Below are 15,215 nucleotides of genomic sequence, written 5' to 3'. Positions count from 1 at the left end.
AGTTGGACTTGTGTATGGGATAAGGGGAACTGCCCATGGTTTGCTCACCAGTTATGTCACTGGCTAAGCATAGTAAATTCACATAATAAAGTTAATCAGTCAGGAATCCTAACTGTGGTGTACTCGTCTACACAAGGCATAAAACATGTTGTGCCCCAGGACTCAGTTTTAGGTATTTTCATATATCTACTTTATATAAATGACCTGACCTCAACACTGTCCACTAGTAAGACATTTCTGTGTGCTGACTATCCAAATAAAGATGACTATCTCACATTAGTAGTAAATAGAAATGCAGTGCAAATAGATTCATGGCCAGCATGAGAAAAACACACACACACACACACTCACACACACACACACACACACACACACACACACACACACACACACACACACATGGAATTATTTTTTGGGGTGATAGTACTGAATCAGAGAAATTATTTAAAGTGAAAAAAGAGGAATTAGGACACTCCTACACAAACATCAGGGACAAACATAATTCCTCACTCTGATCAATATGTATTTCAACTACTCCATTTTATTAAACAAAACATCAATAGCCTCTACAGGAAACTCAACAGCCTCGTCAAGATACAAGGTCAAACAAAGTGTTCAGATTAGCTCTCCATTCAACTAAACTGTATAGTAATAGTGAAAGTGTACGGGAATCAAACTGTACAACCATCCCCGAAAAGAAGTTGAAAATAGTCAATAACTACCACTTTTTGTGCCAGAGACAATGTTAATGTGGAGTAATGAATGTCATTTTTGTTTCTGGAATTGTAATTATGAACATCATTCTTCCTTCTGAACCATAGAGGATTATTTGCAACAAACTTCATCAGGGAATAAATTCACTGTGAAACAGTAGTCAGAATACCCAACTCCATAAACATATGTCAACGAGATGGTTGTGGGTGAGCACCAAACATCGCTGCTGCATAACATTTTTGAGGAATGAAGAGTTTGTTTCTTAAAAATGGGGTACCTCAGAACGTTATTCCGTATGACACTAATGAAGGAAAATATGCAAAATATGTCAACTTACTAATATGTCTCTCCCCAAGATTTGCAATGATTCTAAGTGCTAATGTGGCTGAACTAAGTTGTTTCAGGAGTTACAAAGTGTGTTCTTTCCAATTTAAGTTCTCAACACTATGGAAACCTGAGAATTTTTAGGCCTCCGCCCTATTTATTATTTTGTCCATGTGTTAGTACCCTAGATGTGCAGAACTGAGTATGTTGTGTCTTTCTAAAATTACTATTTGCTGATCTCATTATGACTGTTCTCAGTAAAGGTGCAAAAGCCAGACCGACCATTACACTTATCTTTAGAAGTTAAAAAAAAATCTTCAATTGTGAAACAACAAACTTTAGAAATACTACTGGGAATGGCAACACACAATGTTAGAGCAATACACAGTGATACTTTCTCAGTGATGGCATACTACTCACTGAACCAATCGAACATGATTTAACTTTTCTGACTACTGTTAGACTAAATTGTAATAAATCACTAGTAGAAAGGTTCCTACATACATAATTTTCACATTATGTATAAAAATGTGTTACTGATGTAAATACCATGAAATTTTTTCATACTTCATGTCTTTTAGTTTTATGTGGGAATAATTACACCAATAGCAAGTAGAATGTCGAAGGTGAATAAATTCTGAATTCTCATTCAAAATCTTAACATCTCCTCATGGGGAACATTCATTCCTTGGTACGCCATTTTCATTAACTGTCATGCAGAATAATATTTTAAGTGGATGTTGTGCTACTATTTGCACTTGACACCTTTTACTGTGGTATAAAAACAGCTATAAAAAACTGCAAAATTAAAAAATCGTTTATACTATTTGCATTACATATACATGTCTGTTACGGGTTTCATGTCTTGTTACAATTCCTCATGTCCAATAATAATACAGGAAAAGCAAGTAAACAAATAACAAAAGCATATTTCAGGAATTAGATATCTTACTATAAATAGACATGACAACCTGTTTTCTTTGTTCCTTCATATGTTTTACTTTTTGAATCATTCCAACAACTTTTCATGACCAAGAGTGACTATTCATCAAGACTTTAACTTCACAACACTATGTGGCAGTTCTCATCACATATTAGTTCAAGTTAAAGTACTGCACGTGATGGAGCTTCTGTGGTCTCTTCTGCACATTTCCGTCAGTTTTTTTCCTTTATTATCATTACATTCCCCTGCCCTGTGGGGGCAGGGATGGGTTGGCAGCAGCACAATTCAGTGCTCTTCAGTCAAGAGATTACATAAAATACAGAGATAAAAAGTGTAAGGTGCACATGAGAAGGGCAAGCAATTGGAGTTAAAATATACAAAAATGGGGTAGTTGGACAAGGCATGTTTACATAAAATCCACATACAGTTAAAATGGCACTAGATGAAGAAGTAGCCCACAACCACTGTTGGCACGAATAGCACAACTAAAAACTGCGTTCACAGTATGGGACAATGACAGTTAACACACACTGCACTTACGTTACATACACGGCGAGCACCGAAGCACGATAAAGCAATTGCATTCAAATTTGAAGGGCCTGCCAAGGGTGGGGAGGTCGGAGACTCTCTCGTTCGAGCCTCTATCCTCCTCCCTCTGCTCCCTTCCCCCTCCCCCCCTGGCGCGCCAACAATATCGACTCCTATACCTAAACACTCGCTCCCACCTTACGAACAAATACACTTTCAGGCATACCCGCCCCAGGACCAGGTCGACTCCTTCATCCTTAATGAAACTCTCCTCCAACCTCACCACGCTGTCCTCACCTCTCCCCATCTTCTGATCTGTGCCGACAATCCCCTTCCCCACACATGAAGTGGGGTCACTGTTGGCCACCTCGAGCATATCCCTGTCCGGCCACAACCCCTGCTCAATGACCCGACTGAACACCTAATCCTCAGTGTCTTTTTTACCTCCCTGACCATCACCTGTGCAGCTATCTATGTCTGCCCTGCAGCACCTCTCCCTCTTATGACTTCATCTTTCATGTTAACTGAACCTCCTCCATCTATGCAATCGTCACAGACCTCAACATCCACAACCACCCTTCAGCAGTGGCATCAGTTCCTTGCCACCCACCACAGTCACCTTGTTGGCCTTCCACAGCCCACCTGTCCTAAATGTAACTCCACCTCGGATCCCAGATGTCATCCTCGCTTTCCCCAACTTCCTTGGTCGTATCTCTGTGGATTTCCTCAACCCCCTTGGTAGTGGCCACCTCCCAGTTCTTCTCACCATCTCCTCCACTCCTTGACCTCCTTCTGCCCCCTGAACTTCTGAAGTCTGTCCCTGAGTACTGCCATGCCTACTGGGAATCCATTGCCGCACAGGTCAAAAGCCACCCACTTACCTCTCACCATCCTGCTGATGTCACCTGTGCCTTGTCCTTCCTCCAGAAACCATCACTGATGTCATGGAGGCCTAGATTCCTACCAAACCTATCCACCCTCACCACACTAGTCTTCCTCCACAGACCATCGTTCTTCTCTACGAATCCCACAGGCTCTACCACCCTTCCTCTGCACCCGTGTCCAGGGTACACTCCTCCGCCTCTGACAATTACAACAAGACATCCGTAACCTCTTAAAAGCAAAGAAACACCAGGACTGGCGCCTGACATGTACACGCCTCAGCTCAGCCCTCCCTTTCGACTCCTCCAGGTGCCGGTCCACCATCCACCGCCTTCCCGGTAGCCAATCCACCCTGCATTATTCCCTTCTCCCCGATGACCACCCATTCCTCGACAGCCTCAGTAAAGCCAACCATTTTGCTTCCCACCTCTCCGAGGTCTTCTCCATTCCCGACAACCCTCACTTTGATTACTCCTTCTTCCCCACCATCCTTGAATGATCCAGTACATCTGCCCTGCCACTCTCCCACAGTTTCCAGTACTGGGATAAGTTGCCCCCTCAGACATAAACACTTCCACTACCACACATAACATCAGGCTCATACTCGGCACCCCTGGTCATGACGGTGTTACGTACTGCCATCTCAAGGAATCCCCCCTCCACCTTCCTGGCTGTTCTCGCTACTCTGTATAACATCCTCCTCTCCACCAGCTTCTACCCTGACCTGTGGAAGACTTCCCTCATCCAGCTGTTCCGTAAGCCCAACAAACCCCCCTCTGACCCCTCTTCCTCTCGTCTCATCTGCCTCACCTCCATGTTCAGTAAGGTCTGAGTCCTTCCTCTACCATGGCATGCACACCTTAACCAGCACCACCCCCTTACCCAGTGTGACTTCTGGTCATCCTTCTCAGCATGACTAGCTTCATAACTTTACCAATCTTCTTTCCCTCGAACTCAACTCCCATTACTCTACTATTTCTGTTTCCCTTGACCTCCACAAGGCCTATGACCAGGTCTGACATGCTGTGCTCCTCTTTAACCTCCAGGCCTACACTCTCCCCATCAATTTCGTCCATCTCGTGGCTTTCTTCCTCTCCTGTCGCCCCTCCTGTGTCACAATGCACAATACCAACTCCTGTAGTTTTTATCCCACCACCGGCGTGCCCCAACGCTCCATCCTTTCCCCTCTCCTCTATCTCCTGTACACTGCTGACATGCCCAAACATCCCCCACCTGTTCACCTACTCCTATTTTCTGATGACACCACCTTCCTAGCACTTGATCCTAATTTTCATCGGTCCCACTGTACCCTTCAAACCCACCTCAAGCAGTTCAGCTGCTGATGCAACTAGTGGCTCCTTCACATCAACCCTTCCGAGACCCAGGCAATCATCATAGGTTGTACCAACCACCCTTTGTGGCTCCACGACTTTTACCTAACCATTGATGGTCACCCTACCCACATCACCCCTACTCTGAAACACTGTGGTCTCATCCTCGACCGTCACCTCACCTGGATTCCCTGTCACCTCACAATCCAACACAAAGCCCACAATAGACTCCGCCTCCTGAAACTCCTGCCCAGCCATACATGGGACTGCATCTTTCCACCTACCTTCACACCTACAACCCTTGATCTGTCCCAGCCTTTTCTATGCCAATGTCACCTGGATTTCCACCCTGCTCAGGTTCTATAAATCCCACCAAACCCTTGGAACACCGTGCACTCTGCCTTGCGTTCCATATTCGCCTCCCGTCCTCCACACGGATCCTCTACGACATCATCCCTTTCACACATCCTCTCCTTTTCCTCGAACACATCCGCACTCTGTACATCACCCGCAGACTCGATACCCCCACCCCCTGGAGTCTCCTGTTCTCTCTACTCCCAGCCTGTTGCTGTGCTTTTACGGTGGTGTCCCAGCCTCTCTCCATCTCGACACCCTCCACCTCCTCTCCCGAGATAACTTCGACCTCGTACCCCTCCTGGATGACGAGCTTTGCCCTGATGTCTAACACTCCTTTCCCCTTCTCCTCCTCAAGACTCCCTCCTTCTTTCCCTTAGTGGTTTTTTCCTACCTCCTCCACTCCTGTCCCTTTCCAGTGCACCCTTTCTGCATCTCTGCACTCCCTCACGACTTGCCTTCCATCACCATCTCCCACCCTGCCCGTCTCCTGCCCTTTGGTACGCCCTCGACTCTGTTGGGTTTCCTCCCACCCTCTCCATCCCTCGCCCCTTCCTGACCCCTCTTTTCCCTCCTCTCAGGCCTCTACTCTCTCACCAGGTCCCTCCTTGGCAGGTTTCACTCTTCACCGTGTATGCTCCGACTCTTGCAGTGGCTTTTAAGTGTCATCATCAGTGTTTTAATACTGTGGCCAACTTTTCACTTGTGCATGTGACTTCAGTATTTTTTACATGCTATACAAATATTCCTTTATGCTTTTTAACTATATGTGGACTTTTTTAACTGTCCCAAATGAAAGTGTCCGTGTACAGGTATATTTTAGCCTGCAGAGTCTCCCCTTTGTATGTCCTCATGTCCCCCTTTATCACCTTTTATGTGCCTCATTTTCCTCTTTTTGTTAAATGTATCACTCGGCTGATTATCAACGGACTGGGCCACTGCCAGCCTTCCCATGCCCATATGGAGCAGGGGAATTAAATCTCAATAAGACTCTGATGCTGTGACCCGTGCCATTAAACCACTTTAATGCACAATTGGACGGTGACGTCAAGCCGTACGTGTATATCACTCGCGATAGCAAGAGACTAAGTGTGTTATCTCTGTGTATGTATTTTAAATTCTGTTGTACTCTCTGTGTACTTATTATTTTTTTAAAATTCTCTTGCTACATCTTCAAATACAGGCAGTGAGAATTTTCCTCGGTTTACTGACACTGCCATCTCCCTGCCTTCATGTCACGATCACATCCAATACATTTCCATTACAGCTGCAAATGCGTCTGCAACTCCAGTCTGCGCCCTGATCCCTCTGTGTATTTTCCAAGATGTAGCAAGAGAATTTAAAAATACACGCACAAAGAATATTACAGAAATCAAAATACCCACACATAGAAACTCAGTAAGTCTCTTACTACTCCTGAAAGATACACATGTACAGCACGACATCACTGTCCTATAATGTATTACTGTGTTTTTTTCCTCCTTTATTGTGATTTCATACCCCTGCCCCACATATGCAGTGGAGGGCTGGCAGCAGTACAGTCCACCACTCTTCGGCCACATGGCTTTACAAAACTATATGAAAAGGGAAACTCTTACATAAAAAGGGAGACATAAAAAAACACAGTAAAAGGAGATGATGGGAGGTAAAATATACACTAATATGGGTACATGCACTGGGGGACAGTTAAAAAGACAACATAAAGTTAAAAGAACACAGCTGGCAATTCATTGCGCACTTACAATACACTGGAGTCACACTCAGGTTAAAAATCGCCCACAGTATAAACATCACACAGAGCAAGACACTAAAAAAAACCACTGGAAGCGACAGAGCACTCACGATGAATAAAAACCGCTGTGAGGGACCAGCTGAGGGACTTGAGGCCAAAGAGGAGGGAAAAAGAGGGGAGGAAGGTGCAGTGGGCGGCCTGGGGGTGGGAGGAAGAGGAAAAAGTGGGCAGGGGACCCACCAAGAGGCAGGAGATGGGCGGGGCGGGAGATGAAAAGGGAAGACAAGGCAGGAGGGACTGCAGAGACACAGAATAGGGAGCACGGGTGAGGGATGTGGTGCAGGAGGGGGAAAACCACTCGGGTGGGAAGGGGAGGAGAGGGTGGAGTTAGAGTTGGTAGGAGGGGTAGATGTCAGGGTGAAGCTCATCATCTGGGAGGGGTAGGAGCTGGAAGTAGTGTTGGGAGAGGTGGTGGATGGTGCGGAGATTGAGAGAGGGTGGGACACAACGGTAAAGATGCGGCAATGGGCTGGAGAAGGAGAGGAAGGGGGACAGCAGGGAGTGGGAGGGATGGAGTCAGCAGACAATATACAGGGTGCAGAGGTGCTCAAGGAAAAAAGATGGTGGGGGAAAAGGATGAAGTTGTAGAGGGTGCATGTGGGGGATGGAAGGCGAGGTGGAGAGCATGGTGTTCTAGGATTTGGGAGGGCGGAAAGCCCAGCAACGCTGCCATAACAAAGGAAGGGGAGATGAAGGATTTGTAGGTGTAAAGGATGGTGGAAGGATGCAGTCCCCATGTCCGGCCAGACAGGAGTTTCAGGAGGCGGAGTCTGTTGTGGGCTTTGTGTTGGATCATAAGGAGATGGGATGTCCAGGTGAAGTGGTCAAGGGTGAGGCCAAGGTATTTTAGGGTAAGAGTGAGTTGGATAGGATGACCGTAAATGGTTAGGTAGAAATCATGGAGACGGAAGGAGCAGTTGGAGCGACCTATGATGATTGCCCTCGTCTTGGAGCAGTTAATATGAAGGAACCACAGGTTGCCCTAAGTGGTGAACTGGTCAAGGTGTGTTTGGAGGGTACGTCGGGACCGTTGAATGGTAGGATAAAGGGCTAGGAAGGTAGTGTTATCAGCAAATTGGAGGAAATGAACAGGCGGGGGAGGTTTGGGCATATCGGCAGTATACAGGAGATAGAGGAGAGGGGAAAGGACGGAGCCTTGGGCACACTGGCAGTGGGATACAAAGTATGGGGGTTGGAACTATGGAGAGTGACATAGGAGGGATGACAGGAGGGGAACGAAGCAACGAGACTGATGAAATTGATAGAGAGAGCATAGGTCTGGAGCTTGAAGAGGGGTCTGAGATGCCAGACATGGTCGGAGGCATCCTGCAGGTTGAGGGAAAGAAAGACAGTGGAGCGACAGGAGTTAAGGTGGAGGGTAAGGAGATTTGTATGGTTAAGGAGCTGCTTGTCGGCTGAGAAGGAGGGCCCGAAGACATTGGGTAAGGGGAAAGAGGTGGTGCTGGTTAAGGTAGTGATGATGGTGACAGGAGAGGATGGACTTGAAGACCTTACTGCACATGGAGGTGAGGCAAATGGGACGATAGGAAGAGATATCAGAGGGAGGTTTGTTGGGTTTAGGGAACAGCAGGACACAGGAAGTCTTCCAGATGTCAGTGCAAAAGCCAGTGGAAAGGAGGATCCTGTACAGGGCAGCAAGGGCAGCCAGGAAGGATGGAGGGATTCCTTGAGGTGGCGGTAGGTGACGCCATCGTGACCAGGGCCGGTGTTGCGTTTGGAGTGGAGGAAAAATGTGTTGTTGTTTCTAGTAATGGGAGTCTTGATGTCTTAGGAGAGGTAACTGATCCAATTACTGGAAACCAAGGGCGAGGGGTGGGACAGAGGTATCAGTGCATTCAAGGACATTGGGGAAGAGGGAATAATCAAAATGGTGATCATCAGGAATGGAGACCTCATCTAATTGGGAAGCAAAATGGTTAGCCTTACTGAGATTGTCAGGGTAGGGGCGATTGTCATGGAGAATAGGGTAATGCTGGGTGGGATGGCGACCAGTAAGGTGGTGGAAAACTAACCAGTACTTGGAGGAGTTGACAGGAATGGTAGAGTTGAGGCGTGTACACCTGTGACACCAGTCCCGGTGTGTCTTTCCTGTAAGGAGGTTCTGGATGTGTCACTGTAATTGCCGGTGGCCGATGAGTGTATTCCAGTCACGGGTGCAGAGGAAGGAGTGGTAGAGCCTGTGTGATACACGAAGAAGGACAGCCTGTGGAGGAAGCATAGGGTGGTGAGGGTGGATGAGTTTTGCAGGAACGTGAGCTTCCACAGCATCAGGGATGGTCTTCTGAAGAAAGATAGAGGCACGGGTGATGTCAGTGGGATGGTGAAAGGTAAGGGGGTGGCTTTTGACCAGTGAGGCAATGGATTTCCGGTAGGCATCCCAGTCAGCACAGCGGTAGTCACGGATGGACTTTGGAGGGGCAGCTGGGTGGGTTGTTGCAGGGGGCCACGGGCAGAGGAAATGGTGAGAAGGACGGGAAGTTGGTTACTACCAATGAGATCAACGATGTCTGTAGCGATACAATCGAGGAGGTTGGGGGAAGCAAAGATAACATCCAGGGTGGAGTTACATTCAGGATGGGTCTGTTGTGGAAGAGGAACAAGATCACCATGGAGAGTAGCAAGGAACTGATGCCACAGCTGAAGTGCGGCTGGGTGTCGCTTGTGGATGTTAATGTCGGCGGCAATCACATAGGTCGAGAAGGTATGGTCAACATGGGAAGTGAAGTTGTAGGGGGAGAGGACCTGTGGGATGAATATAGATGGTGGTGCAGGTGATGGAGACGGAGGTAAAAAAGATGCTGAGGAGAAGGTGTTCAGTTGGTTCACTGAGGAGTGGTTGTGGCCAGATAGGGAGATGCTTGAGGTGGCAAAATGCGACCTGACCTCGGGCAAGAGAAAAAGGATTTTCGGTGTGGTGAAGGAGATCTGAAGAGGTGCGGGAAACATTTTGAGGTTGGATACAGGTTTCATTATGGATGGCGTCAACCTGGTGCTGGGGGTGGGTGGGGGGGGGGGGATAGAGGAGAGAGGGGCTCAAACGATGGTGTCTACATGTGTGAAAGTAAAGTGGGCCTGATTGTCGGAGTAGGTGGCATAGGTATTCAAATGGAAGACAGAGGGGCTGTAAAAGGAAATCTGCTGGAGGTTGTGGGAGCATTGGAAGGAGTGGATGTTCTGCAGGATGATGGTCAGGAACCAAATGTCTTCAGCTGTAGGAGGAGGGTGGAGGGAATTCTTGGGGTGTATGGTCTGGTCGATGGGGCGAATGGGGTCTGTTAGCTCAAGATTGGTGGGACGGGGTTTGGGTTTGCATTTGGAGGAGTAGGTGGAGTGGGGTTTCATTGCAGATTTGCACAAAGGGGGAGAGGCAATTTTAGGACACTGTTTAAGAAAGTGGAGGTGATCTGTGGAGCAAGGGGACTCAGTAAAGATATGCATGAGGAAGGTAGTGCGAGAGGAGTTGTAGATACAGATTTGTAGATATGGTGGGCCGTGCAGCTGAGTTTTGTGATCACAGTGGAGAGTGTTGACAGATTACAAGATGGTTGGGGCTTGCAAGGAGAGGAGGGCATAATAAAAGGGGTGAGGGATGCAAGGGGGCCAAAGGGGATCTGGGCAAGGTGGGGGAGGAGATCAGCATGGAAAGAGGGAGAGGGGGATTTGATGAGGACAGAGTCTCGGGGTTGGCTAGGACGACGATATATTGGGGAGAAGGGGGGGGCTGAGGAGACAGGAGGAGGGGTGGTGTCCACAGGGGGATCGGCAGGAAGTGGGGGGGGGTGGTAGTTTTTTGGAGGAAGGGATGGAGATGAGGTCGCCATTGGGCGCTTGGGCGGTTTTTCCCTGGTGTCGCCTGGGAGGAAGGTGAGGGACTGGACGGATGGGATGGTGGTCGGACCAGGTCCCTCTTGTGAGGCGGTGGCACTGGCAGTGGAGGTGGTGTGCTCTGTGGTGCAGTGGGTGGTTACTCTGGCCTGGGAAGGGGTACCAGTTGTAACAGGGCCGATGGGGTTGGGGGGGGGGGGGGAAGTCATCACATTGAGTGATAGCAGCAGTAGGGGGCCAGGAGCAGGAGCAGGAGGAACGTATAGATGGGGATACCAGGATGAGGAGGAGATAGAAGCTGAGGAGACTGCGAGGAGCAGAGGTGGAGTAGATGGGTGAAGCCCAGAGTAGGCAGTCCACGAGGTAACAGTGGGTGGAGGGGAAGAGGAGGTGTAGATGTAGGGGTGTCCACAGTGGAAGGCTTTGTCCACTGGTGGCAGGAGTTGCCAAAGTGGTAAAAGAACCAAAACGGGGAGCAGTGGTGGCGAGCACTGGGAGGCGGCGGGGGCACGCAGTAGGAGGCGGCGGCGGCAAGCAGTGGGAGGTCGTGGGGGCAGGCACCGGGAGGCAGCAGCGGCGGACACCGAGAGGCAGTGGTGGCGGGCACCGAGAGGCAGTGGTGGCGGGCAACGGGTGGTGTTGGCGACGGTGAGCACTGGGCAGCGGGCAGTGGGCGGCAGCTGACAAAGAGACAGCTAGCAACAGTGACGGCAGGTGGGCGGTGGACGAACGGACGGATGATAGTCACACAAATGGATATATGGCAGCATAAGGGGGTCCTTCCAAAAGTGCCGATTTCGATTGCACCTGTGTGCAGCTCAGTAATTGATTTGGAAGTTAGGGGATCCAACCTTTGAGATCTATTCCTGTGGTTAAACAGTGTTTCCAAAAATTTAGTGAGATATATTTTTCTCTTTTTTTTTTTTTTTTTAATCGAATTTTGACTCCCCCCCCCCCAGAGGGGGGCCTACAGACGAGTTAAAACACGGAATGAAAAGGTAACAAAGAATAAAAACAGATGATAAAAAGATGCCACACAACAGCCAATGGCAGAAGGGGGGAAGGGGGGAGGGGAAGGACACGGACAGGTGAGGGGAAAAAATGGGGAGAAGAGAGGAAAAAGCAAAGAGGGGTTGAGACGATATAGGGAGAGGACACATAAAAAGGAGGGGGGGGGGCAGGGCGGTCAAGAGAAGGAGGGGGAAGGCAGAGGCAGAGAAAGCAAAAGCACTCTGGGGAGAGAATGGAGTCAAAGAGGGTAGAGGCTGGGAAAAAAGGAGGGAAGGGGGGGGGGGGGGGAAGAGGCAGACCATGAAAGGGACAGAGGCAGGGAGGGGGAGTTGAGGATTAGAGTTCAAAAATTAAGTGAGATAAAAGTTAGTTTATCTAAATATACAAAAGGAAACTTTTTTCTTTGTTGCACATCAGTTCCCCATCTGGGTCTGGCTGGCAGCAGCATAGGCGCTGCTCTTCTGCCAAAAGACATTAATTATACAGTAGAAGACATTTAAAATAACATAAAGGTGAAAACATGGCGATACATAAATATAAAAAGGGGGAACATTATAGAAGAGAGCAGACAAAAAGGAGGTGACCATAAAATGAAGATAAAAACGTTAAAAAAGAAGTGTACGCAGAAAACCACACACTGTGATAATTAAAAAAACACAAGGCGAAGTATAGCTAGAGCATAAAAGTTGTGACGGGTGTTGTATCGCAGAACAATCACAGACAGCAACACTATGTACAAGTCCAGCACACGATTGAAATCACAGCTCTTGACGTCACTGGAAAACAGCACCAAACTCAACACAGACTGCCGACGACAAACAAACTGAAGGGGTCTGCCAGGAGTAAGGAGACATGGGAGAAGGGAGGAAAGAGGGGACGGGTGGTGCTAGAGGGGGGTAGGGACGGGGAGATGGGTGGGGGGCCACTGATGGGGGCCCAGGGAGGGAAGCATGGGGGAGGAAAACAGCCGAGGAGGGATGTAGAGACTCAGAGGGGGAAGGAGGAATAACCGCTCTGAGGGAAGGAGGGGAGACGGAAAATGGGGATCCCTTGGGAGGGGAGGTGGGAACAAGGCCATGCTACAGTTTGTAGGAAAGGTAGATATCACAGCAAAGTTCAACATCTGGGAGAGGGAGGTGCTGGGCATTGTCCTGATGAAGGAGACGAAGTATGTGGAGGTGGGGAGAGGCAGGGATACAGCGATAGAGGTGCAGCAATGGACGGGGTGTGGTGAGGAAGGAGGACACCAGAGGGTAGGGGGCATCAAGCTTGTGGACAGTGTAAAGGATGCAGAGATGTTGGAGGGAAAGGAGGAGGTGTGGGAAGGGGATGAAGTCATACAGGAGTCGTGTGGGGGGCGGAAGGCGGATACGGAAGGCGAGGCAGAGCGTGTGTGGTGTTCTAGACTTTCGAGGGCCTTATAAAAGTGGGAGGGGAGGACATCCGGGCAGTGCTGGGATGACAGAGGATAGGACGGATGAGGGATTTGTAGGTGTGGGGAATGGTGAAAGGGTGAAACCCCATTTCTGGCCAGACAGGAGTTTCATGAGACAGAGGTGGGAATGGCTTTCTGCTGGATGTTCGGGAGATGGGGGGTCTAGGTGAGGGCATCATCCGGGAGGGGGAGTTGATGGAAGCCACCTTGGGAAAGGAGATGAAGGGTGTAGAGATGGAGGGTTGGGGGGATACAACAGTGAAGGTGAGGCCAAGCTATCTCAGTAGGTTGAAATCGTGGAGATGGAAGGAGTGAGTGGTGCGGCCTGGGCTTTGGAGGAGTTGATATGAAGGAAACACTGTTTGCACCAGGTGGTGAACTGGTCAGTGTGGGTTTGTAGGGTGTGTTGTTACCATTGAAGGGTAGGATAGAGAACCAGGAAGGTGGTGTCATCAGCATATTGGAGCAGGTGAACAGGTGGGGGTGGCTTGGGCATATCTGCGATGTGCTAGAGGTAGAGGAGAGGGGAGTGGACCGAGCCGTGGGGGATGCCAGCAGTGGGATAAAAGATATGGGTGTTGGTATCATAGAGGGTGACATAGGAAGGATGGCATGAGAGGAAGGTAGTGACCAGAAAAACAAAATTTATAGGCAGGCAGGCAGCAGCTTATTACCCTGCTCTGCAGCCTACAGACTTTTTAAAACGTAAGAAGAAGTTAAGAAACAATAAAAGCAGGCGATAAAATGGGGAGTTAAAATGCAAAACCGGAAAATTGTGGAAAGTTAAAACATAAAGCAAAGGGTTGACAAAGCGAATAAAACTGCACTAAAATGTCGGCACAAAGAGGACACACCATAGCCTAGGGCAGATGGCCAAAGGAGGAAGAGGACTCATAATGGGGGAAGGGGCAGCGCAGACGCGAGAGGGAATGGGAAAAGGCAGAGGAGGGAAACGCAAAAGGACTCGGGGGTGAGAAGGGCGTCAGAGAGAGGGTATATGGGGAAAGAGGATGGAAGGGGGGGAGAGGGAGCCCAGGAAAAGGATGGAGGAAAGGAGGGGGGTGAGGGCAGAGATAGGGAGGGGGAGGTGAGGATCAGAGTTGATAAGAGGGATGAATGGAGGGTGAGAGGGCATCATCCGGGAGGGGGAGTTGATGGAAGCCACCTTGGGAAAGGAGATGAAGGGTGTAGAGATGGAGGGTTGGGGGGATACAACAGTGAAGACGTGGCAGGGGGCAGGGATGGGAGAGGAGAGGAGCAACCAGGGTGTGAGGGGGATCAAGGCAGCGGGAGGTGTAGAGTATGCAGATATGTTCGAGGAATAGGAGCAGATGGGGGAATGAAGAGGTCACAGGGGATCCGCGTGGGGCATGGGAGGCGTATACGGAAGGCGAGGCGGAGTGCATGACGCTCAAGGATCTGGAGGGACTTATAGAATTTGGGGGGGGGGGGTGGCAGATATCCAGGCGGTACTAGCATAAGAGAGGATGGGACGGATTAAGGATTTGTAGGTGTGCAGGATTGTAGAGGGGTGCAACCCCCATGTCCAGCCAGAGAGGAGTTTGAGGAGTTGGAGGCGGTTGTAGACTTTGGATTGGATGGAGATGAGGGACCCAGGTGAGGTGACGGTCAATGGTGAGGTCAAGGTAGGTGAGGGTGAGGGTGAGGCAGACAGGACGGGTGCAGACAGTAAGGAAGAAATCCAGGAGCCGGAAGGAGCGAGTGGTACGACCTACGATGATTGCCTGGATCTTGGAAGGATTGAGTTTCAGGAGCCACTGGTTACACCATGTGGCAAAAAGGTCAAGGTGATTCTGGAGAAGGCATTGGGACCGTTGGATGGTAGGAGCGAGGGCGAGGAATGCGGTGTCATCGGCATATTGCAAGAGATGGAATGGAGGGGGGAGGGGGTTGGGGCATCTCTGCCGTGTACAGGAGGTAGAGGAGATGGGAGATGACAGAGCCAGAGGAGTAGAAGGTGTGGGAATTGGCATTATGGATAGTAACATAGGAGGGGCAGCGGGAGAGGAAGGAGGCCATCGGACAGATGTAGTT

This window comes from Schistocerca nitens, chromosome 11, assembly GCF_023898315.1.
Source record: "Schistocerca nitens isolate TAMUIC-IGC-003100 chromosome 11, iqSchNite1.1, whole genome shotgun sequence".
In the NCBI taxonomy this organism is placed as follows: domain Eukaryota; kingdom Metazoa; phylum Arthropoda; class Insecta; order Orthoptera; family Acrididae; genus Schistocerca; species Schistocerca nitens.
Note: the sequence above shows the minus strand (reverse complement) of the source record.